We start from the raw sequence: 20,278 nt of genomic DNA on the forward strand, positions 1-20,278 counted from the left end.
CCAGGCAAATAGTTCATGAGATCTTATCTTGAAAAAACTATTACAAAAAAGGGGCTGGTAGAGTGGCTCAAGGTGTAGGCCCTGAGTTCAAATTCCAGTACCACAAAAAAAAAAAAACTCAGAAATTAAGAGAAAGCAATTAAATTGACAAATGCAAAAGCTTCTGCACAGCAAAAGGAACAATCACCATAGGGAAGAGACAGCCCACAGAATGGGAGAAAATCAACGCCAGATATACATGTGACAAGGGATTAATACCCATAAACTATAGAAAAAGCTCAAAAACTAAACTTGGCTGTCAGAGTGGCTCAAATGGTAGACTGCCTGCCTAGCAAGTATAAGGACCTGAGTTCAAGTCCCAGTACCTCAAAAAAAAAAAAAAAAACAAAACAAAAAACCTAAACTCCTCAGAATCAACAACCCAAAGAAAACAATGGGCAAATGAATGAACAGAACTTTTTCAAAACTTTTTTTTTAATACTCTTTCAAAGAACTACAAATGGCCAATAAATACATGAAGAAGTGCTCAACATCCTGGCCATAAAGGAAATGCAAATTAAAATATAAAGATTTCATCTCACTCCAGTCATAATGGTTATCATCAAAAACATCATGGTGAACTAACAACAGGTGTTGGCGAGGATGTGGGGAAAAAGGAACCCTCTTACACTGTTGGTGGGAATGTGAACTAGTACACTCTGGAAAAAAATTTGGAGGCTACTTAAAAATCTAAACATTGACCTACCATATGATCCAGCAATACCACTCTTGGGGATGTATCCAAAAGAATGTGGTACAGGTTACTCCAGAGGCACCTGCACACCCATGTTTATTGCAGCACTATTCACAATAGCCAAGTTATGGAAACAGCCAAGATGCCACACTACTGACGAATGGATCAAGAAAATGTGGTATCTATACGCAATGGAATTTTATGCAGCCATGAAGAAGAATGAAATGTTATCATTTGCTGGTAAATGGATGGAATTGGAGAACATCATTCTGAATGAGGTTAGCCTGGCCCAGAAGACCAAAAATCATATGTTCTCCCTCATATGTGCACATTAGATCAAGGGCAAACACAACAAGGGGACTGGACTTTGATCACATGATAAAGCAAGAGCACACAAGGGAGATATGAGGATAGGTTAAAACATCTAAAAAACTAGATAGCACTTGTTGCCCTCAACTCAGAGAAACTAAAGCAGATACTTTAAAGCAATTGAGGCCAAAAGGAGAAGGGGACCAGGAACTAGAGAAAAGGTTAGTTCAAAAAGAATTAACTTAGAAGGTAACACACATGTACAGGAAATCAATGCGAGTCAACTCCCTGTACAGCTATCCTTATCTCAACTAGCAAAAACCCTTGGTCCTTCCTATTATTGCTTTTACTCTCTCTGCAACAAAATTAGAGATAAGGGCAAAATCGTTTCTGCCAGGTAGCGAGAAGTGGGGGTGTGGAAGTAATGGACAGGGCAGGGGGAAGGGGGAAGAAATGACCCAATCATTATATGCACATATGAATAAAATAAAAACTAAAAAAGAAAACATCATGGTGAAAATATGGGGAAAAAGGAACCTTTATACATTGTGGAAGGCAAAGTACAACTACTATGTAAAGCAGTATGGAAGTTCCTCAAATACTTATAAATTACAACTACCATATAGCCCAGCAAAAATATCAGTCCTGGACACACATGAGAAGGAATGTAAGTCAGAATACAACAAAGACACCTGCATATCCATGTTTACTGTAGCACTATTCATAATACCAAATTAGGAAACAGCTCAAAAGTCCCACAACTGATGAATGCATTAAGAAAATGTGATATACCTACATGCATACTCTCACACACACACATACACAAAACGGAGTATTATGCAGCTATAAAGAATGAAATTATGTGTTTGTAGCCAAATAGATGGAAATGGAGGTCATCATGTTAAGCAAAGTAAGTTATGTTCAGAAACACATAGGTTTCCAGGTTTTCCTTTATATGTGGAAGAGAGATCCAAATAATAAACCTATACATAAATATGATCACACATACAAATGTATATAGAAAGAACATGTTTGCAATAATGTAAATGAGGGAACATGGGGAAAAAGGAGAGGAAAAGAGAATGAGAGAGTAGGTAATACTTACATCATTGTGAAAACTATCTAATGATAGCAGATAGGTGTGAAAGTTACAGGAGAGTAATAGAGGGGATTGACCTGATTATATTATCAGGTGAAATCCCTTTTAACAATAAATATACACTTAAGTGATGAAGAACTAAAATATAAAGTAGGTCCTAGTAGGGTATTGGTATTAGGAGGGGAGGACAAATGAAGAAGTTAAAGTAGGATGGATATGGTCAATGTATTTTACATACTTGTATGAAAATAGAATAATGAAACTTGTTGAAATCATTTTAACTAGAGGTGGGAAAAGAAGGAGAACAATGGAAGAGATGAACTTACCCAAGGTACACTGTAAGGATATATGAAAATGTCTCAATGAAATTCCCTCACCTTCACAGATGGCTTACTGGAAACTCCCCACACAACCCCAAAGATTGACAAAGGGACGCCAAAGGATAGTTGAGCAGACAAGTGACCTAACTACAACTTATCTTCCTTAGTTGCCCAGAAACATCATCCTGAGTGACCCACAGAACATTTTCCCGCCCAGTGACCTTCCGGGTACTTTTCCACTAGCTCCCCCTATATTTATCCCAAATATCTTTGTGGCAGTTGGCCCTAGCTCTCTTGCTGGAGACCCCCTCCACAAACTCATTTTCCAATTAAAGCTGATGTTGAGCTGCCTCCTACCCATCCTTCCATGCTCTCTTCAGTCTAACAATAATAACCATTGACCAGAACAGGATACTTTATTTCCAAATTCAGCACAATCTCAAAAACTTCGGCTATGCTATGAGACATGGTCCAAGGTTCCCCTATACTTAAGCTTTTAGTTATCTCCACTCTAAACCCTCTCTCTGCCAGTCTTGTTTACTTTATCATATTCTCCTCCTAAAGTAAAATTTCCCATTAAAAAAATGGGAAGAAAAATCTTCCATTAAAAAACCCTCCCCGTCCCCTGACTTCAACCCTGCTCTATGTCATCCTTTCCTCCTCCCTCATCTCACAAGATATAAAAAAGGTTTAGCTTTGAACCTCTTCTCTCTGAATCTGTCTCATTCATGAGGCTACTCTTCAGCCTGCTCCAGTCTCCTCTGGACTGGTCATCCAAGTGAGAACAACTGAGACAAAGGTGAACAAAGAAAAAAATAGAAGAAATCCTCAAATTGCATTGTCAATTTTCTCAGCCTCCTAAGCAACTCACAGCATACCAAGGTTAAAAAACATAAAATCAATTAGAAATCTAAATGACATGGGCTGAGGACTGGCGCTGATTCTCTGTCCTAACCCCCTAAATTTTTTTCCACCTAATGTTGAGGTTGTAAATCTGCCTAAACAAACATTCTACTAACAGTTTTGTCCTTTAAGTTTTACTTTATAGATGGGCCATGCAGATATGTCAAGACCAGGAGAGGGAAAAGGTTATATCCAGGTTGCTCCAGGCAGTGACCCATCTGCTCTTCTAGCCAAGGCACCAAGAAGTGGGGTTACAGACGCATGAACTCAGCTTTCCATACAAGCTCTCAGTCTAACATGTACTTAGTCTGGAAGAACCAAAGAGAACATTTCAATTTTCTAAGTGTTCCTTTATTTTCTACAAATATCTCATATATTTAAATTAGGAATCTCAGCATTCCTGGCTATGACATTAGATAAGACCAAACGACACCTTTCTTGGGTTCTGCTATGCATTTAATAAGGCAAGTCCCCTTCTCTAAACTTAACTCTTGGGGGTTAATTCATTCTATCTTTCCACTACTTACTAATATAACCAGATATTACCAGTTTCAATGGAGATGTAATCTTTTTCACCACACCAGTCTGCATCTGAACCTATCTGACATAAAAATTCTGATTTTAAAACTAATTTTTAATGCAAAATAAGACAGTGGACTCATGCATCCAAGAAATTTTACCAAAAAGAGGATATGGGATGACAGCTACCACCCATAACCAGATTCCCTAAATTAACGTTAAGAGGTTTGATTAATAACAAAGTTGCTGTAACCCAAAGTAAACTATTCTTACAAATTATTTAAAAAGTACACTATAGAGGAAAATCTAGTCTTTTCAGATTAAAAAGAGGCCACATAGTTACCTACCCTCTGATCAAAACAGACAAAACTACACTTAAAGACAGTTAACTAAAAAATGAATCCTAATAAAATTAAGAGGTACCAATGTCAGTGGCTCACACCTGTAATCCTAGCTACTCAAGAGGCATAGATCAGGAGGATCAGGGTTAGAAGCCAGTCCTGGCAAACAGTTTGCAGAGACCCTCAAGAACCCATAACAAAAAAGGACTGATGGTGGCTCAAGGTGTAAGGCCTGAGGTCAAACCGCAGTACCTCTCCCCAGAAAGATAAGGCTACCCAGAAGCCCAATGAAAACTCAGCCCTTTTTTCTCATCTTTCTGAAATGACCAAATATATCAAGAAAATTGATTAAGAAGAAGAAAATCTACCTGCACCTTCATTTTATCTCCCAGTCAGCCCCTGACATTCATAAAACACTCCAAATACTAAAAGATGACTAAAAATTGGCTAATAACCATAAAAAATACTGAGCCTATAAACAACTTAAAAATAAAAAGCACTAAAACCATCTGCTACCTAAGGAAAATTCTAGCTTACTAGAGACAATATCTAAGAGTGCACTTGGAATTAATGTAATTGTTTTGTATGCTGTGTGAATTTTGTGTGTCTATTACTGTATGACTATGAAGACTGACTTGTTAGAGATTAAAATCTGATAAATATAGCAACAATCTTATTGGAGACTGAGATGGACTTTTATAAAATTGACTCTTACTTCAACTATAAAGCCTCTCAAAAATGAGTCCTAAAAAGAACATAAGACACATCTCAATCTGTTCCTAAAATTTTGAGAAATAAACTTGTGGGCACTAAATTAATTTTCACATATTCTTGAGCTCTCGAAACTATGCACTCTTAAATTAACATTTATGCATACCTAATTTAAAACTTTTGTGACATATGCATGTTTATGAACGTCTGTAGGATAAATCCTATTGTAAAATGAATATAAAATTTGTTGCTTCTACATGGCACTGGTGGCTCATGCCTGTAATCCTAACTACTCAGGAGGTAGAGATCTGGAGGATCGTGGTTCAAAGGCAGCCCAGGCAAATAGTCCATAAGACCGATCTCAAAAAAAAAAAAAAAAAGCCATCACAAAAAGGGCTGGTGGAGTGGCTCAGGGTGTAGGTACTGCAAAAAAAAAAAAAAAAAAATGTTGCTTCTGTCTCCAGAATCTTTTGCCGCTACTTTTCAGCAAACCCATTTTTTCAAAGTTTTTAGGTCAATCAGGTCTAACTAAAATGCAGGAGTTCAAAAATTATCCTCTGCTTTAGGACCAAACGAAGAGACTTTATGGACAATAGCTTCGTCTATTTCATTGCCATTCAACTTATTTATAATTGGATCTACTATTAAATGTTTTTATAAATTGATTATTATATAAACAGTTTAGGACTGATTTTCTTCCTGAATCCATATTAAAATATAAGGCTAATAGAATATTTAATTTTATTAAGTAAAGAAAACTTTGTCTAAATTCAAAATTTTATAAAAATTGTTTCAAAATGCAAATTAAAAGATTTCAGGGTTATTGAAAGTTCATACATGTAATTAAGTTAATTATAATTTTTTATATTGCCTTAAAATTTTTCTAAGGTCAAAATTTACTGTACTGATGTAAAACTAGAACTTAATTCTCTGCATCTATAATAATAAACCTACAATATGAAAACAATAGTTCTACTCTTAATAGCATCTATAAGAAACTGACTTAAAAGAATGTTATCAAAATAATTACTTGTATTTTCTGTCAATCTTGTCAAACTTTGAACTACTTAAAAAAGTAAGCCTTAAGTAAATCAGAGTTTATATGAATGTCTCTTATATGACTACCTTCTACCTGTGTGGTAAAACATTTATTATTGTAATTAATCCTAAATTAATACCCTATATATCTGTAACTAAAACTATATAGAGCTGTATTTCTAGACTTTATCTAAATATTGTATAAAGTTTACAGAGTTAAAAATGTGTCAGTTTAATACATATAAAGTGACTAGCTAATGTTCTCTTTAATTCAAAATACATTCCATCTAAACCTGGTCAATGAGATTCTTAGCATTTCTGCTGTCTATAATCAGTAACATCCAAAAGAAAAACTCTGCTATTTGGGCAATTGTGCTATTTAAAATCTGGTTCACAATTATGTGTCTTAATCAAATAAGGTTTATTATTAATATAAGGCCCACATGTACATTAGGAAATAAGGCTATTTGGTGTCACTGGGACTGTTCTCCTAACCTGTAAGAGTTTTGGGTTTTGTCAATGCTGTGTAACTAGTGTGTCTTACCTTGCCAAAATTCTAAGCTTTATTTTTAAAAATTAGATAAATAAATATGTGTATCTGACATCTATGTATTTGCAATGTTAATTGTTGCTGGCTCCTTTCAAGACTTCTAACATATAAAACTTAGGAAAAAAATCTTTACCATATAGATGTTCTCCAAATCAAAACTGCTGCAATGCAAGACTTTTTACAGGATTGTGTACAGGTATTCCTAATTGAAATAAGGAGCACTTAGCATTACTATTGTAATGCCGATGGTCCTAATTACCTTCCTAACATGCTTTATGTTATAAAAATAACTAGACACTGACAATTGCTAAAGTATATTTTACCTGTAACTATTCTAAGTCATTTTAACCATAACTATATTAAGTCTTGTCGTTCACTCTGGATCTTACTCAGAAATTTTACAGTCAAACTCAAAGATGACTCTAACAAGTACTTATCTGTCAATTGAGTCAGCCTTTTAAATATTTGCTTTTGTTGACTTTTTGTATTCTCCCTGTAAAACACTTAGCTGTTTTCTGTTGACCTTCTGTACCACTTTTAAGATGACAGGACATTATTTATAAACAGACAAAATTAAAAATGGATACTAGGTAAGCCTACTTCTTTGAAACCTCTTTTGTTGCTTATACTTTGGCCACATAGGTCTTAATTGGCACTGACTCCTACATGACTTACCTTGTGCTTATCCTCCAACATGGGATCAGATCAGAACATCCAGGAAAAAAGTATTCCTGGCATTAAGCGATCTTCATTAACTACAATGATTAATTGACAGAATCTTGAGAGGAAATTGTTCAAACACAGACAGTTTGGAGACAAGAGGGAATATCTGTCACAATCCAGATGGAGTTACCTATGCCAGACCTCATAAAATTTACTAAAACCAAGAGGTTTTAAATAAGTGTTATCAGCTGGGCTGGTGGCTCATGCCAGTAATCCTAGCTACTCCATAGGCAGAAGTCAAGAGGATCTTGCTTCAAAGACAGCTGAAGGCAAGTAGTTCAATGGATCTTATCTCAAAATACTCAATACAAAACAGGGCAGGAGGAGTGGCTCAAATGCTCCAGTGCCTGCCCCACAAGCTTAGCAGGCCTAGCAAGTCTGAGGCCCTGAGTTCAAGCCCCAGTTTCACCAAAGGGGGGGAGGGGGTGAAAAGTGTTCTATTCATCACTATTAACACATCCAATCCCTTAAAGGCACCTCAGACAGGAGGCAAACTTATTTTTTGGCCAAGTCCATCTACATAAGTAAGAGACAAAAGTGATTATTTCTGCTGGCTCCAAAGATATCTTTTTACTAACCTATGCTCATGGAGTTATTTTAAAATGAGTACCCCTACACAGTTCATTTAACTGGATGCCTTCTGACTTTTAATCCCTCTGAATTCTGCTTTATGATAAGGCTTATATTTTAGACTTAAACAACTGCTGACTTAACTGTCAGCTATCTCCTGTGTCCCCTTCTCCTGTGATAATTTATCACTGGCCAGAAAAAAATCCCTAATTCCCTCACGATTAAAAAGCCAAATGTTCAAACATAAAAAAATGATAGGAGGGATTTAAACTTCTTTTGCTGAAAAGAAATGATTCCTTACCTGGGCCTACAAATTAACTAAAAATAGAACAGAAAAAAAAACCAACATCTCCCTGTTTTATATGTGTCTTTGCTATAAACTGTTCTCTTTACAGTCACCTTGCAACAACCTTGAAATCAAAAAGAACAAAAATATTCAATAACATCTTCATGACAAGGGCTGAAACTACCCCTAATAGCAGACCCTCTTTTGGGATGGACCACCCTCCAGATAACAACTCCAAAACCTCTCCCAAATCAAGAACTGAAATAATGGCCAACCAGAACACACCTGATGATCTGTGACTAGGACTGTTTAACTATGCACGCCTTTGTCCCCTGCCCCCAGTTCTTTGTTTACTTAAACCAGGAGCCCATATCTGTATCCCAACAATCCCTAGATTTTCCTTCTAATGCTGATAGCATTGCCTATATATACATAACTGCATGACACGCTTTTTCTCCCAGAGGCTACATTTCTTATACAGGTCGCCATTCAAAACCATGTACTCATACTTCAACAGGAAAAAAATGCTATTTTTATGTCAACTAGTACAGGGTCATGCATGATGTCATTAAGAGACTTCAGGAACAAGCTGTCAATCACCAACAACAAGCAACAGAATTCTGGAAACAATGATCTTCCTGGTCTATGTGGATGCCATGGGTCCTCCCTCTTTTGGGACCCCTTATTTTTCCTCATTCTGCTATCATACCTTGTCTCTTTCATACACTTCCAGAGGCTCCAGGCTTTCATAGAGAACACTACCCAAAAGCAGATCAACTTGATCCAATTCTGCCACAGTTGTCTACAGCAAGAAGACCCTGCCAATACCCATCTCCTCAAGAGACCTCAGCACTCCATCAGCAGGAAGTAGCTAAATGACATTTCATCATCTCTTTTCAAAAATATACATCTATCAAAAGGCAGGAGTGTTAGCGTGAACTGTAAGGGCAGTCATGTTAGAACTAGACACAAAGCACCTCCCAGGCAGCATATTGAAACTCCTTACAGTACCTCAAAGACTGACAAAGGAACAGTTGTTAACCTTTATCTCCAGCTGAGTGCCAAGGACAGTTGAGCAGACCTAACCACAATTTATCTTCCTTGGTTGCCCAGCAACAGCATTCTTTAGTGACCCACAAGTACGTCTTACCACCCAGCAACTTTCCTGGTACTTTTCCGCCAGCCCCCTCTGTGTCTACCCTAAACCTACACCTGGAAGTGGGTTCTAGCTCTCTTGCTGAAGACCCTATACAGGCTCTTTTCCTAATTAAAGCCTATGCTGATGGTATGCCGCCTCCCAACCATCCTTGCATGCCTCTCTGCAGTCTAACAGTTACAAATGTAAACATAAACAAACTGGAAACAACACTGACATAATTAAAGGAAGAAATAAGATGATCTGCCATCAGATTTGCAAACTTGATCATTCTACACCCAATAATACATAACAATGTTGTTCAAAAACAAACACTGGAAAGCAGAATAGCAATATTAACTAGACAATGTAGATGTAGTATCAGCAGGCATGTAGTTCCAAAGAGACTGTTGTTGAGGAAAAACTGAGTATGTTCAGGATGCCATAGAGTGCAGTAATGCACTGTAGATGCTTGAATTATCTTTCCCAAATATCACTCACCTTCTTCCTCCTAAATACATACCACCTTCAACAAATCTAACTTTTTACACTATTGCTTAAAAAAGCACATTACATGCCTTTTTGACTTGGAGAACTCTCTTTGACCTTGATTTTTTGCTTTTTAGGAGACATTTTCACAAAAATCAAGGGCAAGGAAACAGCATATCACATAACAACATTTTTGTGGTGGGGGAGGGATATTTTGTTAAAACCATGTATAATAAATACCCATATCAAAACTCTACACAATACATATTCTTCTCAAGAATACATATTCTTCTCAAGTACAGATAGAAGTTTCTCTGGAATAGACTATAAATTAAGAAAGAAAACAGGCTCATGCCTGTAATTCCAGCTACTCAGGAGGCAGAGATCAGGAAGATCATGATTCAAAGCCAGGCAAACAGACTCTATCTTAAAAAACCCCATTACAAAAATAGAGCTGGTAGAGTGGCTCAAGGCGAAAGCCCCAAGTAAAAGCCCCAGTACATCCAAAAATAGGAAACAGAATTGTGATGCATGGCACAACACAGATAACACTTAAAGGCATGCTAAGGGAACCAAACACCAAAGACCAAATATTATATGATTCTATTTATACAAGTTATACAAATGAAGTAAATTCACAGAGACAGGTTACCAATGTCTGGGTGTAATAAATGAATAGCTATAGCTTATATATATATTGCATAGTTAAGTTTGAGTTAACAAAAAAAGTTTTGGAAAAAGAAAATAGTGATACTTGTGATATAACCAATGCCAAATGAAATGTATACTTAAAATGACATATTTTGTGCTTAAATATGTTAACAGGAAGACATTTTTTAAAAATGAGCACCATTCTTAAAAGGAAAATATCTCCATACAAATAAAACTCAGATTAAAATGTAACTAGAGAAATAACTGGACAGGACGGGATTTTTTTTTCCCCCCTGTGGTTTGAACTCAGAGCCTTATGCTTGCTAGACAGGTGCTCTACTGCTTAAGCCCTTCAAACAACAGGATTTTGTTAAAAAAAAAAAAAAAAGAAAAAAGAAAGAAAGAAAATGAGGGTTTTTCTACAAAAGTAAATAAAAATAGAAATTCTAAGAAAATTTTAAAGATTACCCAGATGGTACAATATATGGATAATGAAACTGCAAACTGATAGTAATATAATGTGCTGATTTTCAAAATTATGACCAAAGCATTTCTATAGTAAGAATGTTAATTTAGAGATCAGAAGGATCCCGGTTCAAAGCCAACCCAGGCAAATAGTTTGCAAGACCCTATCTCAAAAAACCCCAGCTCACAAAAATAGAGCTGGTGGCGTAGCTCAAGGTGAACAGAGTAACATTTATTCAGCTGCACACAAACAAAACCTTAAACAACAAAACCAACTAAATGACAGAAATTACAACATACCTATAAATATTAACAATAAATGTTAACAGACTTCATTCCGCCATCAAAAGACACCATCTGGCAAACTGGATTAAAAAGGAAGATCCAACAATCTGTTGTTTACAGGAGACCCATCTCATTGACAGAAACAAACACTGGCTTAGGGTGAAAGGCAGAAAGAAGATTTACCAAGCCAATGGCCCCAAAAAACAGGCAGAAATAGCAATGCTTATCTCAGACAAAGTAGACTTCAAACTTACATGGATCAAAAGAGATAAAGAAGGACACTCCAAACTAATAAAAGGGGAAATACACCAAAAGGAAATAACAATTATCGACCTATCTGTATCCACCATCAGTGCACCCAATTTCATCGACCATACTCTAAAGGACCTAAAATCATATACAGACTCCAACAGAGTGATAGTGTGAAACATTAATATCTCCTATCACCAACAGATAGGTCATCCAAACAAAAAATCAATAAAGAAACTCTAGAACTAAATCACACAGTAGATCAAACAGACCTGCTGATGTCTACAGAATATTTCATCCAACTTCCACACAATATACATTCTTCTCAGCAGCCCATGGAACCTTCTTGGATATGATCCAAAATTGATCATATCTTTGGGCACAAAGCAAGCCTCAGTAAATATAAGAAAATAAAAATAATTCTGTGCATTCTATCTGATCACAACGCATTAAACTAGAACTCAACAACAAAAATAACAGCAGAAAATATGCAAACAATTGGAAGCTGAACAACACATTGCTCAATGATCAGTGGGTCATTGATGAAATAAAAGAGGAAATTAAAAGGTTCCTGGAAGTTAATGAAAATGAAAACATGACCTACCAGAACCTATGGGACACAGCAAAGGCAGTCCTGAGAGGAAAGTTTATAGCCATGAGTGCATATATTAAAAGGACAGGAAGATCTCAAATCAATGACCTAATGCTACATCTCAAACGCCTAGAAAAACAAGAATAAACAAGTCCCAAAACAAACAGGACAGAAAATATTTCTTATTTTTATTGTTGAAATAGAAACAACAATAACCACAACAACAACAAAAAAAAATACAAAGAATCACAGAAACAAAAAGCTAGTTCTTTGAATATATAAACAATATTGACAGACCCCTGGCAAACCTGACTAAAATGAGGAGGAAAAAAAAACCCAAATCAGTAAAATCAGAAATGCAAAACAGCAGATAACAACAAATACCACAAAATCCAGGAAATCATCAGAGACTACTTTGACAAACTGTATTCTAATAAATTTGAAAATCTTGAAGAAATGGACAAATTTCTACATACTTATGACCATCCAAAACTGAACCAAGAGGGTATTAATCACCTGATCTATAACACAAAATGAAATTGAAGCAGCAATAAAGAGTCTCCCAAAAAAGAAAAGTCCAGGACCTAAAGGATTCTCTGCTGAATTCTATCAGACCATTAAACAAGAACTAATACCAAGTCTCCTTAAACTTTTCCATGAAATAGAAAAGGAAGGCACACTGCCTAACTCATTTTATGAAGCCAGTATTACAATCATCCCAAAACCAGGCAAAGACACCTTCAAAAAGGAGAGCTATAGGCCAATCTCCTTAACGAACATCGATGAGAAAATCCTCAGTAAAATAATGGGAAACCGAATCCAACAACATAAAAGAAAGATCATTCACCGTGACCAAGTTGGCTTCATCCCAGGAATTCAGGGGTGGTTCAATATACGCAAATTTATAAGTGTTAAACAGCACATCAATAGAAGCAAAGACAAAAACTACTTGATCATCTCAATAGATGCAGAAAAAGCGTTTGATAAGATCCAACACCATTTCATGATAAAAGCTCTAAGAAAACTAAGAATAGAAGGAAAGTACCTCAACATTATAAAAGCTATATATGACAAACCTACAGCCAGCATTATTCTTAATGGAGAAAAACTGAAACCATTCCCTCTAAAATCAGGAACTAGACAAGGATGCCCACTATCTCCACTCCTATTCAACATAGTACTGGAATTCCTAGCCAGAGCAATTAGGCAAGAAGAAGAAATAAAAGGAATACAAACAGGTACAGAAACTGTCAAAACAAACCTATCTGCAGATGACATGATTCTAGATCTTAAAGACCCAAAAAACTCTACCCAAAAACTCCTACAGCAAACAGCTACAGCAACGTGGCAGGATACAAAATCAACTTACAAAAATCATTAGCTTTTCTACACACCAAAAACAAACAAACTGAGAAAGAATATATGGAAACAAATCCATTTACAAAAACCTCAAAAAAAAAAAAATCTATCAAATACCTAGGAGTAAGCTTAACAAAGGATGTGAATGACCTCCATAAAAACTACAAACCTTTGAAGAAAGAGATCAAGGAAGACTACACAGAAAGTGAAGAGATATCCCATGCTCATGGATTGGTAGAATCAACATAGTAAAAATGGCTATACTACCAAAAGCAATCTACATGATCAATACAATTCCCATCAAAATCCCAGTGACACTCATCACAGAGATTGAAAAATCTACCCTAAAGTTTATTTGGTAACACAAGACCCTGCAAATAGTCAAGGCAATACTCAGCAAAAAGAGCAATGCTGAAGGTATCACAATACCTGATTTCAAACTATATTACAAAGCAATAGCAATAAAAATAGCATGGCACTGGCACAAAAACAGACATGAAGACCAGTGGAACAGAATAGAGGACCCAGATATGAATCCACACAGGTGTGCCCACCTTATTTTTTCACAAAGGTGCCAAAAACATACAATGGTGAAAAGACAGCCTTTTCAACAAATGTTGCTGGGAAAAGTGGTTATCTGCCTGCAAAAAGCTGAAACTAGACACGTTTATCACCCTGTACTAGTATCAACTAAAGATGGATCAAGGACCTTAATATCAGACCCGAAACTCTGAAGTTAGTACAGGAGAGAGAAAGGAATATTCTGGAAGCAATAGGTATAGGCAAGGACTTCCTCAATAGAACCCCAGCAGCTCAGCAACTAAGAGAAAGGATGAACAAATGGGACTTCATAAAATTAAAAGCTTCTGCACAACAAAAGAAATGGTCTCTAAACTGAAGAGACCACTCACAGAGTGGGAGACAATATTTGCCAGCTACACATCAGACAAAGGACTGATAACCAGAATATACAGGGAGTTCAAAAAACTAAACATTCCCAAAAGCAATGAACCAATAAAGAAATAGGCAACTAAACTGAACAGAATTTCTCAAAAGAAGAAATTCAAATAGCTAAAAAAACACATGAAAAAATGTTCACCATCTCTGGCCATAAAGGAAATGCAAATCAAAACCACACTAAGATGTCATTTCACCCCTGTTAGAATAGCCATCATCAAAAACACCACCAACAGTTGTTGGCAAGGATGTGGAGAAAAAGAAACTCTCATTCATTGCTGGTGGGATACAAGCTAGTGTAACTACTCTGGAAAAAAATTTGGAGGATTCTTAAAAATCTAAAACATAGACCTGCCATATGATCTAGCAATCCCACTCCTGGGGATATTCCCAAAGGAATTCAACACAAGTTACTCCAAAGGCACCTGCACACCCATGTTTATCGCAACACTATTCAGAATAGCCAAGTTATGGAAACAGCCAAGATGTCCTACTACTGACAAATGGATTAAGAAAATGTGGTATTTAGTGGGTGGTAAGGGAGGGGGTGGGGGCAGGGGGGAGAAATGAACCAAGCCTTGTATGCACATATGAATAATAAAAGAAAAATGAAAAAAAAAAAAAAAAAAGAAAATGTGGTATTTATACACAATGGAGTTTTACTCAGCCATGAAGAAGAATGAAATCTTATCATTCTCAAGTAAATGGATAGAACTGGAGAACGTCATCCTGAGTGAGGTTAGCCAGGCTCAGAACACCAAAAATCGTATGTTCTCCCTCATATGTGGACTTTAGATCTAGGACAAATACAGCAATGTTGGTGGACTAGGGTCACATGACAATGAGAGAGCACATACGGGAGGTATGGGGATAGGTAGGAAACCCAAAACTTCAAGTTGTTTGATATCCCCACGGCAGAGGAGCTAATATAGTAACCTTAAAACGACAGAAGTGAATATGGGAAGATGATCAGGAAGTAGTGAATAGGTCAGGTAGAGATGAATCAATTTGGGCTGTAAAACACTTGTGCATGGAAGCAATGCTAGGAATCTCTCTATATACTTATCCTTATCTCAGCTAGCAAAAATGCTATGTCTTTCTTATTATTGCTTATGTCTACTCTTCAAGAGAATTGGAGAAAAGCGCAGAACAGGTTCTGCCTGTAAGCGAGTGAGGTGGAGGGGAGAGGGAGGAGGTAGGGGGCAGAGGGAGAAATGACCCAAACAATGGGTCAGATATGAATAAATGAGTTTTTAAAAAAAGAATATTATAAAGATTACCCAGATGATACAATATATTAATAATGAAATTATAAACTGATAGTAATATAATATAATATAATATAATATAATATAATATAATAATAGTAATATAATATAATAGTTCCAGGCCATCCTAGGCAAATAGTTCACGAGACCCTATCTCAAAAAACCCTATGTCACAAAAATAGGCCAGTGGAATAGCTCAAGGTGAAGCCCTTGAGTTCAAGCCCCACTACCACAAAAAAAAAAAAAAAAAGAATGTAGATTTGGTAGATACAAAAAGAATATGAAGCCTCAAACAATGGTACCATTGTTAATTTTTTGTTGTTTTTATTTTTTAGTGAGACTGGGGTTTGAACTCAGGGCTTCAAGCTTGCAAAGCAGCCACTCTACTGCTTGAACCTGCCTTCAATCCATTTTGCTCTAGTTATTTTGGAGATGGGGTTTCAAAAACTATTTGCCAGGGCTAGCCTTAAACCATGATCCTCCCAATCTCAGACTCCCAAGTAGCTAGAATTACATTGAAACAAATAGTCATTTAGTCTGAATATAGAGAGTGAAACATTTAATGTATTCCTTCTTCCATCCAGCAAAAAATTGCCTTTGGACTCACTGTTCCTAAAATGACTCTATCTACCCATAGTCATCCCAGATTCCTCAACTTCATCACAGTAACATATCAGATAAATTGTTCATAACACTCCTCACACATACCCCATTCCCTTGGATTTCTGCTGCCTCATTAGTTGAAATTCATCATTATTCTTCACTTAAACTATTACTTGCACAGTTTATCATTATCTACTAGATTTAATCCACACACTATTACCTAGCATAGCTCTCCGAAATATGGCTAAAATACAACTCAAATCCCCACAAAAAAATTCAATAGTTTTTCACTAGGTCTAAAAGCATTCATTTTCACATTTTTGTTATCAAAATCCTATTTATCCTTTAAGGCCCAATGTGGAACACCATTTCCTTATATCCTTTCATGATACATAAACTGAATGCTACTTTCTCCACTAAGCCTGCAAATATATTATTGGTGTCTTGTAGGCATCTTCATAATACTTATATTTTAGGAAGGATTTTATATTCAAATGCCTTATTACTTCTAACACCATATGGTACTAAAGGATATGATTGGGTCTTAAAATTAATACCAAACATTTAACTGGTATTTATTTTAAATGATAAACAACAAACACAATGTTACATCCACACAATGAAATAATTCCTCAGTTAAAGGGAATAAGTTATCAAATCATACAAAGGACTGCTAGTAAAACAAACATGCCTAAAAAGGATACATATTTATATGTATATATTACTATAAGATTCCACTATATTTCTCATATATATTATGAGATTCCATCTATATGATATTCTACAGAAAAAAACAAATCCATTTTGCCAAGGCTTGAATGAAGAGAAAATGGCTGAATGAATTCAAAATGTACTGTGAAGTTACCGTACTCAATTATGGTACTAGTACAGAGATTGTTAGAGTGGTAAAATTATTCTATATGACAGTATAATATGTATTATAATACATAATGATACTTTAATACCTAACTACCATTTGTCAAACACACAGAACTTTGTCCCAAAGAGAAAAGTTAATGTAAACTAATTCATTTGTTTTTCAAAAAATCATTTAAGTAGTCAGAGAATTTGCAGAACGCAAAAGAATTTCATTATATAGAATTTATGAAACAACCTCTCTGAAGGAGAAAGGGAAAAAGGGCAGACATAAATAACTTTGAAAATTGCTGGGCACTTAGTGGCTCACATCTGTAATCCTAAGCATGAGAAAACCTGAAATGGAAGGATTGTGGTTCAAGACCAGCCCAGGCAAAAAGTTTTCAAGGTTCCCATCTCCACAATGATCAAAGTAAAATGCACTGGAGATGTGGTTCAAATGGTAGAGTGCCTGCTTTGCAAGTACGAGGCTCTATTTCAAATCCCAGACCCACCAAAAAAAAAAAAGTGCATTTGAATATATATGTGTTGTGTGTATTCTTATAACTTTGCCTCCAAAAATATGAAAATAATTTGTGTTTCATTATGATTGTATTAATAGCACACCTACAAAAAAAAAGAAAGAACCAAAATGCCCAATAAGGAAATATTTTCCATAAGTAACAGAACATTATAGAGGAATTCTAAAGTTTTAAATTATAAATGCAGAAACACTTTTTACATGGGAAGACTAACACATGCCATTGGACTAGAAATATATGGTAGACCAAGTATACTCCAAATTTTAAATTTTAAATGTTTTGTAATCTTTTTAAAGGGAAAATTTGATTGGGCAATAGTACTATCAACACTACAAAATATTATAGCACAAATCCACATACTCTACCATTTTTCACCTACATCACTCTTTACCTATACTTTTCTAACAGTGACTTAGCTGTTATTACCAAAAAGTATTGACTCTTCACATTGGCTTGCAAGTGTCCAAACAGCAACTAAAAACTAAAAACACAGTAAAAGCTTTGCATCTCTGCCTCTATTTTGCATCTGTCTCCTTTACTCAGAGTCTTCCTCTCCCCTGGAAGCCGGGAAGGAAAGTGCTGACGGTTAATGTCTTTACTATCTTCATTATCTTCATGATGGCTATAAAACAACTTCTCAATCCCAATCCATTGATAATGATCAACCAGGCCACATTTTACCTGGGATTCTTTAATTATCTGTATCTTTTGCCTCCTACCCAAGTATTTCCTCTATTTAAACAAAAGCTCATGTCTATGTTCCACAGATGGGCTGAAATGCTCACTTTGCCTCTTCCCACAGTGTGCCAGTGCTGCATTAAATCGTTTTTCTCTGCCCTTCACCATTACTCCTAAGTGGCCGGACTTGATATGTGGAACCTCAGAGAGTAGGGTCTCTGGCCTAGAACTCCCAATTATACTTAGCAAATACTGAACCATTTCTCCTAAACAGAAATACAGGATTAACTCTCTATTAGCCTCTGATCACGACTTTTTCATTAACTGAATAATATGTAACTTTGTTTAATGTGTTTGTGATTAAAGGCACATTATTTCAAATATATTGTTGATTCATTATCACTGAAGTTTTTGTTTGTTTGTGGTACCGCGGTTTGAACTGCAGAGCAGGTGCTCACAAAGCAGGTGCTCACAAAGTAAGTACTCTTAAGGCTTGAGTCAGACCTTCAATACATTTTGCTCTGGTTATTTTGGAGATGGGGTTTCTTAAACTATTTGCCCAGGCTGGCCTTAATCCTTCCAATCTCAGCCTCCCAAGTAACTGTGATTGTAGGTGTGAGCCACTGGCCATCTCAACTCATTATCATTGAACTTTGATGGCCAAGAGCACTATGTTTTTAAAAAAATTTTTTTAGCTTTCATTTATAGGCACATGTTTGAACTAAAATGGAGATCTTATATTGGAGGGTTTAGCACTGAGGATGGAACCCAGGTTCTCTGACATGCTAGGCAAGCTTCATATCAGTGAGCTTCATTCCCAGTCCCCAACAGTCATCCAAACATAATTAAGTCAATTGTTCTCAGTAGCCACACTTGCCAGAAACCATAACATCTCCTCCAAGATATTTACACCCATCAAAAAGTTATAAAATGTTCTTGCTCATAGTTTTTTCTTTACTGTAGAAAAATCAGTATAGGGAGAAGATGTCTGATGCGATTTTAATATGCTGAACATATAACAGCCTTAGGAAACAGATTGGTACCATAAAACTCACAGATCTTACTAGGCACAGATAGCTCACACTTATAATCCTAGCTAGTCAGGAGACAAAGATCAGGTGAATTTCTCAAGTGGTAACAGTGCTTGCCTAGCAAGCATGAAGCCCTAAGATCAAACCCCAAATTCCCAGTGCAGCCAAAAAAGAAAAGAAAATCGAGAACAAATACAAAAAACAGTATTTCTCTTTCCCAAGATATTCACATTTGTATATATGACTTCAAATCCTAGTATTACCAAAAAAAAAAAGGAAATCAATAACAAAAATGAAAAATGGTACTTCTTTTTTCCCAAGACACTCATAATTGAATACACAGACAAAATACCAAACATGCGCTCTTTTTACTATGGTAAGATTTAAGGGAACATGGATGTTTTACAGGGCAAACAAAAATAGCAATACACATATACAATAAGAAGAAAAGATACCTACAAGGTGCTTACAGCTATAAATTTTTTGCCTAATAACTAAATCATCTCTCTAGCCAACTTGCTTTACTCAATGGCTCAAGTTTCAGTTTTCTTTATTTCTTCTCTTTCTTCTCCAATGCTAGGGAATTCAAGATTAACACTATTTTAGCCACCTGCTGAACCACCATGTGTCTGACTACAAAAAACTGTATGTCAACAGGACATGAAGTTTCTGAGACAAGTGCTAACAAGAGGGGAAATAATCACACTATGAAGCACCAAACTCCTGGGATTTACTATAAACCACCTCTCCCTTCAGATTTAGCACACTAATCCACTGTCCTCATTTATTTGCCTGGAAAATTAATAAACCTTCATTTCTTTTTCTCTGAAATTCTGCCCTTACTATTTGTAAATTGGCATCCAGACCAGGGACTGAATTTTCAGTAAGCAGGATGTTGTTTTATTGCATCATCAAATTCACTGAATGTTTATAGTTACATTTTTTCATTTCCATTTACTGTACCTTCTTTCTCATTGCTTACTAAGTTTATGAGGTTCTAGAAAGAATATAAAAAAA

General features: G+C 35.9%; 2 protein-coding genes across 2 annotated transcripts in view; both read right to left on the bottom strand.

The window, feature by feature from the left end:
• LOC109691684 (ATP-dependent RNA helicase DDX3X-like) overlaps positions 1-20,278 on the bottom strand; it is an 81,597-nt gene that overhangs the window by 61,120 nt on the left and 199 nt on the right. The window lies entirely within an intron of this gene.
• Positions 244-20,278, bottom strand: part of LOC141410420 (ATP-dependent RNA helicase DDX3Y) — a 1,065,346-nt gene continuing 1,045,311 nt past the window's right edge. The window contains exon 23 of the transcript XR_012444343.1: positions 244-20,258. The gene's annotated coding sequence lies outside the window, so the exon portion shown is untranslated. The remainder of the gene's footprint in view (positions 20,259-20,278) is intronic.

Source organism: Castor canadensis, chromosome X (genome assembly GCF_047511655.1).
Source record: "Castor canadensis chromosome X, mCasCan1.hap1v2, whole genome shotgun sequence".
In the NCBI taxonomy this organism is placed as follows: Eukaryota; Metazoa; Chordata; class Mammalia; order Rodentia; family Castoridae; genus Castor; species Castor canadensis.